This window comes from Cervus canadensis, chromosome 1 (genome assembly GCF_019320065.1).
Source record: "Cervus canadensis isolate Bull #8, Minnesota chromosome 1, ASM1932006v1, whole genome shotgun sequence".
Classification (NCBI taxonomy): Eukaryota; Metazoa; Chordata; class Mammalia; order Artiodactyla; family Cervidae; genus Cervus; species Cervus canadensis.
In genome coordinates, this window is record NC_057386.1 from 31736109 (window position 1) to 31750507 (window position 14399).

At 43.5% G+C, this 14399-nt stretch overlaps 1 protein-coding gene across 4 annotated transcripts in view; it reads left to right on the forward strand.

Moving 5' to 3' along the window:
- The window catches only part of STX8 (syntaxin 8), a 211434-nt gene that overhangs the window by 26651 nt on the left and 170384 nt on the right, over window positions 1–14399 (forward strand). The gene's annotated exons all lie outside the window — the stretch shown is intronic.

The following is a 14399-nucleotide window of genomic DNA, read 5'->3' on the forward strand; positions in this document are numbered from 1 at the left end:
TTTCTGTTCAGCATGGTTTTCATTAAGTTTCTGGGTTTGAGTAAACCAGGTACATTCGCCTGAATCCCATTTTGGAAGATGGTTATTTGGATAGAATACAGACGAAGTCAGAAAATGTCTTTTCATTCCCTGGTTGAGCTTTTGCTGTGTTAGCTGCCTTTTAAACTCTGGACGTCATGTTCTTATCTGTGTTGGATAATGATTTTTTTTTTTTTTTAATTGACTTGTAGAAATGTGTCCTAAAGGCTGTGTAGTCCATGGCTTATAGGACTATAGGAGTGGGGGCCCTTGGCTTCTTCTCTGATCTTTGCCAGAGCGTGATTCACACTCGATGGAGTTTGTCAGCTGCTCTGCACCTGACTTTGGTGGAAGACTCAGACAGAGGAGGAGGTCCAGCTTTCCAGGTTGAGGTTAATAAAGTATGAACTGTGACATCTTTAGAACTGGCCTCCACGGCTGCCTCTAGAACCCCCTTCACCACATTAAGGGACCCATCACAAATGAGATCAGGATGAAACCTGCCTCTCCCAGCCTTCCCCACGAGGGATGGGGTTTTCATTGTAGGGGCAGCAGCTTGTTCCTGGTTAGACATACTATGGCTTCCCAAGGGTAATGGTTTGTTTTTTTATTTTAATGGAGGGCGGGGCATGGAGGGCGTGGTCCTAGAGTGGTCCTAGGTGACTCTGGTCTGCAGTCAGAGGCTGGAGAACCCCTGCCAGAGGGTGACCCAAAGAGGATGAAGCAGCCTCTTGTCCGTTCCAGTCTTCTCAGGAGCTTGGGATTCTAGGTTTGTAGAGAGGAAGTGATGAAATTCCAGGAAGCTAGAGGAAATCTTAGCGTTGTTTCTTTGACCTAAGGCCTAAAGTCAGGGAAGGAGGAGTTGGGTGCTGGGCAGGGTTTGTAAATGGACGGGGAGGCCTCCAGTGAGCGGGGCTGATCCATCATGGTGCCCGAGCCTTCTCGGGTGGATGCAGGAGTAGAAGTTTGAGAATGAAAGCGGTGATTCAGGGTTGGTGAAAAAGAACCCATGAGCGAGAAGGTCTTGCAAGGTGAGGAGAGAGTATCGTCTGCGGGCATGGACCTTTACCTTGAAGTTCAGAAACGCACTCAAAGTACCATGGCGAGGGAGGAAGTTTCCTGGGTGAGGAAGGGCCCGGTAGAGAGAGGTGATGGTGGGAGGAGAAGACATGGAAATCTTCCTCCTCTGTCGTGGAGATGACTGTGTGGTGAGAGCCTTCCATGTGTTAGGTTCTGCTTCTCTTCCCTGTCATTTAATGATGTCGAGGGGCCAGTTTAGGCCTTAGGTCTTTGTGGGGTGGGGTGGGGGGATGTATGGTTGATTTTTGGTTCCTCTCTCCCTTGTTGACGAAAATAATAAACAGTAATAAGAGTAGAAAAGTTTCATTTGAGCCAAACTGAGGATTAGCCCCCAAGCCAGCTTCCCAGGTTATTCTGAGAAACTGTCTAGAGATGCAGGGTTTTTTTTTAGCACAATTTTATATCTTGCAAGAACAAAGAACACTAAAAGAGCCAGGGATACATTTCTTCAAGGTTAAAAAAAAAAGACCAGAACATACACAGGGAGTCAGCATGGCCTTGGCACCTGGGAAGGGAATCGCTTATCCTCAAAGGAGGACCATCATTGGTATCCCAGGAAGAGGGGCATTACATCTTTATTTTTAACATGGACATTCTTTACTTCAGGTCAGTGTGCCCTTTTCTTTAATAAATGGAGCAGATGTACAATGGGTGTTAGATCAGCCACAAACAGGCTGTTTTAGCATAAAATTCAAGTTAACTCATCTTTATCCGCCCGCCCCCCATGAAAATCTGTAGGCCAGAATGACTTCCCTAACTCTCAGTATATAAAAATTTCTTTTATCACTTGTCACCTCCTTCTCTTTTTTGTTTTTGGTCACTCCTCTTCTCTCCTGTGATAATCTTTCTTTGCTGTTTAAAGCACTGTTTGCTCGCGAGTCGGGTCATCTTCACCTGGGTGCCTGTTAGAAACGCAGGGTCTCAGACCCCACCTCTGCCCTCCTGAGTGGAATCTGTATTTTAACAAGATCCTCAGTTTGGTTTGAATGCCCCTTCCAGCTCAAATACTGTTTTGTATCACTTATTCTTAATTATGGCACTCAATCACCCACAAGGCTTATAAAAAAATATTTTTAAAGAAAAAAAAAGTGTCCAGACAATATACTTGCAGAGTCTGAATGAGTGAGTAGTCTGGGGGGAGCTCCGGTGGGGGTGAGAACGGTTACAAACTGCTGAAACCATTTCTTTCCCTCATGGGGTCTGATGAGCACTGATAGCTACCATCTGCTGTGGGTTTCTCTATGCCAGGCCCCATGCCAGGCTATAGGTGCCTGTGCTTAGGAGATCTTTATAACATCCCACCTTATAGAAGAGAAACTGAGGCTCAGAGGGGTCAAGTAACTTGCACTAGATCCTAAGGCTAATCAGTTTCAGAGTTTGATAGTACGTGTGTGGGTGAGTGAATGCATGAACACTAACACTTAACACTCGTTAAGGTCAAGTAGGTTGATGGAAGCAGATTGTCTCAGATTTGAGGCCAGAGTTTCTAGTCTTTGATTTCACTCACCTGCCCATACCTGAGTGTTATTTTTGCCTTTTTTCCCTACTCCATGAATCTCCGGGTCAGGACGATCCCCTGGAGAAGGAAATGGCACCCCACTCCAGTATTCTTGCGTGGAGAATTCCATGGACAGAGGAGCCTGGCAGATTACAGTCCATGGGAATCGCAGAGTCAGACACGACTGAATGACTAACACCCCTGAATCCCCACTTCCTTCCCCAGCTTCCCATACCTGAATAACTCTTCTGCTTGGATCTGTCCTTCTGAGGGTCTGAATTCAGTTGTAGAGGTGACCAGTTTAGGTTCCTGATTCAACCTTGCTCTCCTGCCTCCTGACTGTCCAGTCATTTCTGAGACCTCATCAGGGACCTGTCAGCTCTGTCCCTGGAGAAACCTCATTGTCCCCCCTGCTCTGATGTCTCCAGTGACTCACAGAGGTTTCTTCAGTCCTCCTGTAGGTCAGTTCCTAGTTCTGGGCTCCTCCAACATCTTTGATTGCTTGTCTAATCTCTGGATTCCTCCAGCATTTTTGATGGCTTCTGTTCTTCTTGATATCAACATGGGTTGCCTTGTCACTAGGGGGATAGGCAGATGGGTGGCTCATGTCTTTCCTTTAGGTCACGACTCACAGGCATCAGAAAGCCTCACCAGACCTTGAAAATGTTCTGGACCTACTCTCTCTGGTACCTTTTGTCATTCGTGCTAGACTATCACCAACCATGTACTGTTGGAGAACTGGCGGTAATCTGCTCATTGGGCGTTCAAAGCCCCATAATAACTGGCAGCAGCACTGCAAGAGTTGACCCAGCCAGGACTCCCTGAGAACTGGGTGAGCCTCTCTGTCCTCCTGAGCTCTTCCATCTTCCTCTCCTGTTTCCTCAGTGTCCTCCTCCTCTCTCACCCCTAACCTTTGCGCTCTTTCTCTTCCCCATCCTTCATTTCCTGGGGTCCTTTTCCCCTCCCTTTCCTCCTCTTTTCTCTCCCTCCTCATATGTGGCCTTATTAAGGAGAGGAGAGTATTGTCAAACTTCAGTTCAGATTAGCATTTCCCTTAAACAGACACAAGTGTAGCAATCCCATAATTGAATGTGTAGCTGTCATGTGATGGAATCTGAGTTTTTACCTTACGGATTACTGATCATTATTCTCACCCAGTAAGCCTTGATGTGAGACTCAGGTCTAAATAAGCAGTGGTTGACTAATTGAGGGTATTTGGAAACTTGTTAAAGAAGTCTCTGTGTAACAATGTCTCTTAGAAGCAGATAAGCCCTAACTTTATAAAGCGGTGACACAGCTTCTGATTGAAAACCCAACTGCCCTTTCTATTCGAGAGAGTCGCTAAGTCTCACAATTAGTTAAATCTTTGTAAAGAGAGAGAAAAAAAAATCATTGCATCCCCCACGCTCCCTGACCATCTCGAAGATTATGTGATTAACTGGCTGTAGTGGGTGGCTAATTGGCTAAGCTTTAATCTTCACACCACCAGCTATATGGAGGATTATAGGAAATAGGAAGTTGAGGTTTTAGAGGTTGAGATGGTAGTCATGGGTCAGGAGTGCTATATTTACAAGCAGATCAACTGCTCAAATCAAAGAATTGAAGATGATAATGAAATATTCACATTTCCTTAGAGTGTAAGCTTTACATTTAATTTCATATATTTTTTCTTGGAGCTGCTTTTTTTAACGAAAGTATGATCCTTCGAATTTATATTTCATAGCACTATATTGGCAGCCAAGGGAGACAAATTAACGTTGAATATTCCATTAAAAGTGTTCCCCCTCTACCATTTTAGATCATTGAATGTTTTCTTTCAATTTAAAACTTGGTTTGTAAGAAGGATGATTTCTATTTGATAGTATTGAGATTTCCTAAAAACTATTAATTTATACTCTCTATTGCCTGAAGTTATGAACACATGACCAGCCTACTCTTCCAGAAGTAGGAAAGGGCCGAGGAATAAACAAACTGCATCATTACCTGCGAGACAATGGATAAGCCATAATTATTTATCTCTTTTACTTATGTCCCAGAAATACACTAATTTCCTAGGTCATCTGACATGTAAAGGATGTGCTAAAATCAGTAAAGATATGCTTTTCTCTATATTTCGGTGAACCCAAGAATAGTTGAATCAAGGTGGTATTAAGTGCAGTCGAGAATATTAAATATCTGCAGTAACTTAGTGAAAAAAAACTTAGAGTAAGAAAGTGTGGTAAACAGAAAATTTTTGAGTGTCTACAACATGCCAAGCACTGGTAAAGGGAGTGTGGGGGCATAAAGCTCCAAACAACAAAAAATATCTAGTTTTTGCCTTTGAGCTCTCTACAGTTCAGTGAGAGAGACAGACATGAATTGAAGATTCATTCATTCAAATAAGTAAAATAAGTTAAGAAAAATATATTGTGCTTTGAGGGGGTATTAGTGGGGAAATGATTTAGGTAGGAAAGTCATGTGATTTAATATTTATTTTGCAAATGTATATTTTGTTTCTCCATCTAAATTTTAAATACCTTGAGGATGGGGACCAAAACCTAGCACAATGCTTAATAGATACTTGCTCACTTAATGAAAGTCTTTGTTTTTTCCTGTATCTTTTATAGATGCTTAGCAGATTTTGGTATATAGTAGACGCTCAGCAGATTTCTGTTGATTGAAAGGTTGACTAAGTCAGAATAGAGTTCTGTAACTAAAAAAATCTGGGACCCTTACAGGATTACCAGATGAAAAAGGTTTTTTTGCCTGCCTCATACAATCTGGTGGTTCTCTGGGACAGCTCCCTTCAAATGGTGATGCAGGTTTTCCCATCTTAGAGCTGTGCTGTTTTCACACAGGACCTCCATGTTCACTGTGAGAGGAGAAGAGAGAAGGTATAGAGTTCTCACACCCCTCCTATATGCTGTCCCCTACATGTCATATGTAGCATCCCATTGGCTGTAACCAGTCACATGGTCCCGATCTGCCTGCAAGGGAGGATGGGAAATGTAGTCTTGTCTAGACACACAAGAAAATGAAATGGGACTTGCGGCAACACATTGCTTGTCTCTACCTCACTATTATCTTGGGTGGTTTGCTGAAGAGATAAATAACTTTGGGACATGGTCTGCCTACTTAATTAGCAGAGATTAGAATCAGAAGTTAATAAAGGCACGTGAGGCGGGCTGAGAGGTGGCCGTGGTGGGGCGTGTTCACCTTTTGTACAGTCATACTTGTTCTAAAAGGGTTCTCTCAGGGGTAACACACACAGGACAGAGAAATTAAGCTCAAATGGGCATGTACAACGAAGCTAGAAGTGGAGGTTGTGTCTGCAGCAGTCAGAGGAGGAGGCCCAAGTAAAGCACCTGCAAGGTCTGGAGAAGATGGTGCTTGTTGTTCTTGCCTTCAGACAAAGGGGCGCCTGGTTTCGCTCAGGCACTGATACCCCAATTACGATGCCCTCAGCCACGAGGAACCAATGATTCTATTCAAAACCGCTTACATAAGGAAAAGTAGCTCCGTATAATAAGTTCCAACTTAGAGAATTGAGGGAGGTGGTTAATTCTACAGCCAGTGGTGATCCAGACTCTGCTGTCTTTGTTGTGTCTTTATCTTCAGACAGACTCTTCTTGTGGTTGAGAATGCTTGTAGAAAGTTCCCAGACAGATGGGAGTGGGAGGAGAGGTTCAAGAGGGAGGAGACATACGTATACCTATGACTGATTCATGTTGATATATGGCAGAAACCAACACAGTATTGTAAAGCAGTTGTCCTCCATTTAAAAATAATTTTTTAAAAAAAGCTCCCAGACTCTAAATGGCCATAGGAGAGGAAGGAGGGTGTATCTTGCTTAAGTCATGTGTTCACATAGCTGAGATGTTTTAAAAGCACTTAACAGTGTTCAGCGGAGAAGGCGATGGCACCCCACTCTGGTACTGTTGCCTGGAGAATCCCATGGACAGGGGAGCCTGGTGGGCTGCAGTCCTGGGGTCGCACAGAGTCAGATACGGCTGAAGCGGCAGCAGCAGCAACAATGTTCAGTGAGAAGCCTCCCTCCCTCTGTGTCCCACCCCCAACAGAAATATCAGTGTTAATAATCTTTGGTCTATCTTTCCAGCGTTTTCTTAAGTATATGCCAACAGATAAGAATATATTTTCTTATTTCCCCCCCATCTTTTACACAAATGGTCGTATACTACACAAATTATCCTACAATGTTCTTTTATCATCTAAATATACTGGAGATGGTCCCAAACCAACACAAAGTCTTGTCATTGATTTTTGTAGCCTTATAATATTTCATTGTATGTGCTACCATAGTTTATTGAATTAGTCTCCTATTAATATGTGTGTTGTTTCCACTCTGTTACATTGTGTATATATGTATGTACTTCATACCTGTACTTTTTTTTTCTGTTACAAAAATGCATTGGTAAATATCCTTATACGTAAGGGGTTTCATAGTGTGAAAGTCTTATCTCTAGTTAAGTTCTTAGAAGGTCAAAGAGTATTTACATTTATAATTTTTATATGTCTTAGAGCTTTTTTTTTTTTTTTTACAGACTTCATTTTTAAAAATTGTATTTATTTTTGGCTGTGCTGGTTTCACTACTGTGAGGGCTTTCACTAGTTGTAGCGAGTAGGAGCTACTGTCTAGTTGCAGTGTGTGGACTTCTTATTGCAGTGGTTTCTCCTGGTGCAGAGCATGGGCTCAATAGTTGTGGTACACAGGCCTAGTTGCCCTGCAGCATGTGAGATCTTCCCAGACCAAGGGTTGAACCTGTGTCCTCTGCTTTGGCAGGTGGATTCTTAACCACTGGAGTATCAGGGAAGTCCTAATGTGGAGCTTGCGAAGTAGGATGTTTCAATAGCTCTCTTAAATATCTTAAAATTGTCTCAAACTTGAAAGCTTAGTCCTTTGAGATTTTTCAGGTAGATGTTACTTGTAAGACTGATTATCACTTGAAGGCATCTCTGTAGTCACTTAGTCCAATTATTTTTTTTTTCTCCGTGGGTTAGGAAAGGAAAACCCCCTGTTAGCCAAATAGATAATCCTTCATTACCATTAGTATTGATTTGGATGGTTGATCAAGGGAGTCAACCCAGAGACCTTGAGATCTAAGTAAATCTTAAGACGTTGCAGCCCCGTGTTGCTCAAGTCAGTGAAGGTGCCCAGTTACTGCTGTGTGGATGTGGTACAGTGTAGTCTGTCCGTGAGCTGGCAGCAGCAACCTGGTAGTTCCTCTCCTCAGAAAGTCTTGAAAGCCAGGCAGCAAAGAACTACCAAGTGAAAACAAATTTAAAATGCTATTTATAAATAGTATTTTAAAAACAGGCTATAGAGGAATAAGTCAAATGAAACAAGTATGAAACCTCTACACTCAAAACATTATTTAGAGAAATGAAGGAAAGCCATATTCCACATATCACTGACTTTCCCTCTTTCTGTTTCTAAACATACTTTCAAGACTGCGCTGTGTTATAAAGCAAGGAGCTGCTTGTAATACGTGGTAATCTTTGGATTGCTTTTCATTTTGTAGTTGAACTTCAATTGCTCACCAGCAGATGGCGCTCAGCCACCAGACATTAGCTGGCAGAGCAGCTAATTCCTCTTAAACTTAGAATTCTTACGTTTTGTGTGTTATCCCTTCCTGTCCTCCTCCTACTTTTCAGGTACCATGACATTCACTCTTAAGGCAAAAGAATTGTTCCCTTTGGTTTTATTTGCTTGATTTTAGATTGCCTGGATGATTCAAAAATTTCTCATTTCAAATTGAGAAATGAGGCCAAAATGATTTCTGATGGATTTTTTGACCCTCCATTTGTGTTCTTCTGTAAACTGTTCCTCAGTTATGTCCAGCCTTTTGTGACTCCATGAACTGTAGCCCACCAGGCTCCTCTGTCCCTGGAATTCTCCAGACAAGAATACTGGAGCAGGTTGCTATTCCCTTCTCCAGGGAATCTTCCTGACTCAGGGATGGAACTCACATCTCCTGCATTGCAGGTAGATTTTTTTTTTTTTTTTTTTACTGTCTGAGCCACCAAGTTAACCAACTGTTTTATTAAATTGTAAATATAATATTAAAGCTTCTTACTGATACACTTGGCCAACAGTGAATAGGGGAAAACTGAGAGTGGTTTAAAATTAGCAAATTGTTTGATTGCAGTAGATCTTCAGGTTCTGCGGTGAGTCTTTGCTTGGATGATGTGTAGGCGATTTTTTCTTGTTTGAGTTCTTATTGTTCTGAACTAATACTAATTAGTTTAAACTAACTGAATAAAGATTATTCAGTTTAACCAAAAAGAAAAATGAGTATTTACTTTTCAGAAGTCATAGTGTTAGGCATGTATTCTCCCTGGAATGCCAGCTCTCTGAAGTCAGGTCTCTCTTGTTCTCTGCCAAGCCCCTAGATTGATGCTGGCACATAGAAGGGCCTCAGTATTTGTGTGTGGGAGGAATGGATGGATGGATGAATAGGTAGATGATATAGAAAGAACTGGACAGAGTACCAGACCTAAAAAAGTCAGCTGTCTGGCAAATAGGTCTACAAGTAGCTCGTGGACTTTCTTCTGATCACTTAGTGTTGAAGTAACAAGGGTGATGTTCGATTATCTTCATCATCAGCCTGCTAGTTTCAACCAGCATGGAGTCTGTGTGCTTGTGGTCAGCATGTTGTTACCATCTTCCACCTGGGTGGGGTGTTTTGGTTTCTGCTGAAAAGCTCATAGGTATGAGTCAGATTGTAGTTCTGTGTATCCCTTGAGGAGGAACTAGGGCTCTTGTTTTATTGCTGAGCTGTTGTTTAAGCTGGGCTTCCCCAGTGGTAAAGAATCTGCCTGCCAAGCAGGAGATGAGGGTTTGATCCCTCGGTCAGGAAGATCCCCTGGAGAAGAAAATGGCAACCCACGGCACTATTCTTGCCTGGGAAACCCCATGGACAGAGGAGCCTGTTGGGCTAAGACAGACCCGACTTAGTGACTAAACAGCCACAGCAGCTGTGGATCCACAGCTCATGATCGTGACGGAACAGTTTTACTTTGGGGCTGTTATTGGGAGTTACATTGCAATTGGAGAAAATCCCTAAAGGAAATGAAACATATCCACAAGTTGTGTCGATTCTCCAAGTCACCCAGTTTGGAAATCTTGATCCTCTGTAGTCATTCTACTCACCAGCACTTGTAGAGCTTTCCTTTGAATGACTGGGTGAATTATCCCATCCCTGTTGTCCCATCCCATCACTTCCCTCATCCTGACCCCCATCTCCTTCTGCCTACATTGCACTAGCCTTCTGGTCTACCTCCCTGACTGTGGCCCCTCCTCAGTGTAAGCCAGCCTGGATATTGCTACCAGATTTTTGCCTCCAAAGAATTTATACCAGAGAAACTATTTCTGATTGAATTTGAGCCTCTGTACATCTTTATATTCATGGAAAGAAACTAACTGAAAAAGCCTTGAGGAAGGAATTGCCCTTTCATACCACGGTAGCATTTTCACACCTACAGGCAAGTCTAGTTACAAAGCTCTGCAGATTGAATTCAATTCGCTGACACCCTAGAAATACCATCTCTAGTCCTGACTGCAAACCTCTCTGTGGTCTGTGAATACTCAAACACTTTTTTTTCCAGACAAAACAAACATTTTATGTAGTCACTTTGACATCTTTTGGAAAGCTGCTTCTTGGAATTCACTGCTTTTTCAATGCTTCATTTGGTTGATAAGAACATCCTCCTTGTGAACTCTGACGAGCTTCAGCAACATGTGTCAGCAGAAAAATGTGTATCATCTGCACCTCCCCCATATTAACTTAATAAGGTGCATCGTTCACTTTTGGGGAGAAAAATGAAATATTTTTATAGGATCAGAAGGGACTATGAAACCTTTTGGTAAAATCTTTTTTTAAGACAGATATCTAATGTATTTAGTAATGTGGCATTTATTTAACATGTTCCCTTTATTAGATAAGTTCCATCTTGAAAGACTATAGAATAAAAATGATGGATTTATTTTTAAAAACATTTCAATCCTAATCTGGGGAGCATGGTAGTTAGCATTTCCTTTCTTTTTTATTTATTTGACTGTGCCCACTCTTAGTTGTGTCGTGTGGGATCTAGTTCCCTGACCAGGGATCTAACCTGGGCCTCCTGTACTGAAAGGGTGGAGTCTTAGCCCCTTGACCACCAGGGAAGTCCCAGCGTTTTCCTTCTATAACTTACTTTTCAAAGGAGAAACACTCCTTCATTGTCCTTCCAAGAAGGGGCTTGAGCTGCAAGATGTCTTAGTGACAGAATTCCCTTTCAGGTTAAAATTCCCTCCATCTGCTTGAACAGCATCTGTTTCTGCTGCTAAACTCTTGAAGGTAGGTAGCAGTTGTTTCCTTTTGCTTTCTTCTTTTTTTTTTTTCTTTTAATCTCTCAAGATAAATGTTAAATACCCCTCTCTTTTTGTCTCCGTTGCTTAAAGAGCTCAGCAGGATTCCTAGTTCTGTTTCACAAACAGATTCTGAATGCTTCTTCTCCAGCATACTCAGAGGAACCGTCTTTCTGGTCCTGGGGATAGAAACATGACTGTCATGTGGCCTCTTGCCTTCCAGAGTTCATAATTTAGGAAGGGAGACAGATGAGTAAATAACTAACTACAATCCTGCTTGATAAATGCCACATCGGAGGTTTTGCGCGAGGTGCCATGGGAGCACCCTGGAGTGATTGATTCAAGGGAAGACGGGAGTGAGGATGGGAATCAGGAAAGACTAAACAGCAGAAGTGACATTTGAGTTGAGCCTTAGGGGATGAACAGAATTTTGCCAGATGGACAAAGGGGTGGGGGTGGGGACCCTCCAGACTCATACAAAAACATGAGAGTGTGGAAGTTTGTGCCTTTGTCTGGAGACCTGGTGAGCAGTCCATAGGTGTGGAAGGGGGTTTTGGGAGGTGACATAGCTGATATATCACTGGGGCCATATTGTAAAGCTTAAACTTAACCTGTAGCTTCTAGGAAGCAGTGATAGTTTTAAAATAGGCGAGATCTTGGGACTTCCCTTGGTGGTCCAGTGGTTAAGACTCCACACTTCCAATGCAGGGGGCACTGGTTTGATCCTTGGCTGGGGAACTAAGATCCCACGTGCCAAGTGGTGCGGCCAAAAATAAAAAATAGGAGAAATCTGTTTTAGAAAGATCGTTGTGGCAGCAGAGGGTAAGATGATTTGAATGGGGGTGACTGGGAGCAAGGGGGCCAGTCAGAGGCCGTGAGCATCTTCTACGGGAGAGATGATGCTTTTCCGAGCTGAGGCAGCACCCACACGGATGGACACAGGACATGGACTTGAGCACCACCTCCTGCAGAGGCCTTGGGAGTTGATGAAACGTGGCCAAGGGTGGGAAGAAAGGAAAAATGGTCCAGATGACTCGGGAATGCAGCGATGCTGCTAAATAGAGAGGATGGAAGAAGAAACTGCTTATGGGGTGAAAGGAGTGGATTTGACTTTGGGTGTGTTGAATTTGGAGCAGAATTTGGGTGTGTTGAATTTGGAGCAGAGTTCTCAGCTGGAGAGTCCTAAAGGAAAACCGTAAATGCAGAGAATGCGAGCTGATAGGGAGTTGCTGTGGGTACAGAGAAATTTGAAAGGATGAGCAGTTGGGGGACCTGCCTTGCCTGGATTTTGATATGTGTTTGGTTTGGATATGTATGTACCATTGATATGTACCAATGATATGTACCATTCCTTCCCCACCCCCAGATTCTGATTGTGTCCTGCTAGGGCAGGGGGCCCCCAGGTAAGAATCCACCACCATGATGACTGGAGAGAACCATGACTTACTGCGTTTGTGTTGGGGTAGAAACATGGTCCAAGCACTACTAGTGTCTGTCCTTAAAGCCCGAAACCATAGGAACAGATAACACGGCCCAGAGAGAGAGAGTGCAGCCAGAAGAGAAGATCTAAATAGAATCCCTGAGGCACACCACTCTTTAAAGGGCAGATGGAAGAAGAGTTACCTGCAAGTTAGAGGACATGCTGTGGGAGAGAGGGGTGTGAAAGGAGCCAAGGGAGGAGGGCTTTCCGGGTCAAGGAAGAAGGTCAGCAGTGACCAGGGGGGCCTGGAGGACAAGCAAAGTGAAAGCTGGGACGAGGCTTTGGCAGTCAGGAGGTTACGGGTGAGAAGAATCTTAGCAGAGTGACGGAGGTGGAGTCGGATCATGGGCTGAAGAGTGAATCCTGAGGGTCAGGAAGCAAAGCTGGTGAGCGCAGACCATTCCTGAAGGAAGTCTGGCTGTGAACAGGAAAGAAGGCCTGAGGATTTATAGGATAGGGAACAGCCAGTGGAAAGCTAAGAAAGCTAAGATTGTGGAAGTGTGAGGATGGAAGACATAGAGGCTCACTCTGGCTGCCTACCTTGGAATCAATTCTACTAAACCCAGGCCCCTTTCTTCCGTATCTCACCCTCTCCCTACTTTTATCCCAGGCATGTAGAATGGCACATGTTTTCTTCTGAGAAATCGTTTATTCATGATATCCTTTCCTGGGGTGTGTTTCCATGTCTTCCTCATAAAACTCAACCTTACCTGTTTGGGGTCTCCTTACCCATCATGAAACCTTCGCTGAGATGGTAGAAAGAAAGGGCTTTGAATTTGGAGTCAGAAGATATGGGTTGAACTTTAGCTCTGCCATGAAGCATGTGACCTTGAGAAAGTGACTTGATGTCTCTTTACCTTGGTTTTTCTTGTCAGTAATACCTGCTCTGACTTATACACAGGCTTGTTCACGATTCGAATGAGATCATGTTTGTGAAATGCCATTGAAATGACGGCACACAGAGCCACTGTGTTAGGTTACACTTTCCTAGCTTCTCTTCTTACTGATTTCATTCATTCAGTTGTGGGTTTTGCTGAATAAATTAACTCATTCAACTTTTTTGTTTGTTTGTTTTTCTCCAGTGCCTATTCTGCCAGGCACTGAGGATATAGTGATGAATAAGACAGTCCCTGCTCTTGTGGAGCTTACAGTGCAGAGTGGGAGACAGAAAAATAAATGTGTAGCATACAATTGCTGGCTGTTTCAGTGCTGTAAAGAAAAATAGGGCAGGCTGAGGAGGAGAGCCCAGAAGTTACAGGGCAGGGTTCTGTTTTAGAGGGAGCAGTCGGGGCAGCTTCTCTGAGGACATGACATTCGAGCAGGGTAGAATGAGCAAGGGAACGAGCCCACATGACCATTGAGGGTGACAAGAGCCTTCGCCATGGGGGGAGGGGCGGCAGCAGGTAGCAGGTGCAAAGGCCCTGAGGTAGGAATGTGCTCAGTGTGTGCTAGAAACAACAAAGAGGCTAATGTCATGGGTTAAAGATGTTGCATTTTACACTAAAGGTGATGGGAAGATAGCGAGAGGTTGCGGCAGAAGAAACATTATCTTTTCCGTGGTGGCTCTGGCAGCTGGTGGGGTGTAGCTTGTGGAAGGCGGGAGCAGAAGCAGGAGACAGGAGTGCCAGGGGTGGAAGCGGTGGAGCAGAGGAGAAGCGGGTGGATTTTAGGTATGTTTCCAAGGATTTGCTAATGGACTCAATGCTGTGAAGGCACCCCAGAGTCAAAGTTGATTCCGAGGGTTTGGGCCTGAGCTGATGATTCTGTGGTTGTCTTGAACTGAAATTGGGAAGAGTGGGGGAGAGGAGAATGGGCTTTGTGGGGAAATTGTCTTTTTTCCTCTGTTCTTTGTGGAATTTAGCTCATAATGAGAAAAACTTCCAGTAAAACTGAAAGGATCTTAAAGATCTTCAAATTCAGTGATTTCCAAAGATATAAAGACATCTGCAGGATTATGAAGAATACCTGTCTCCGCC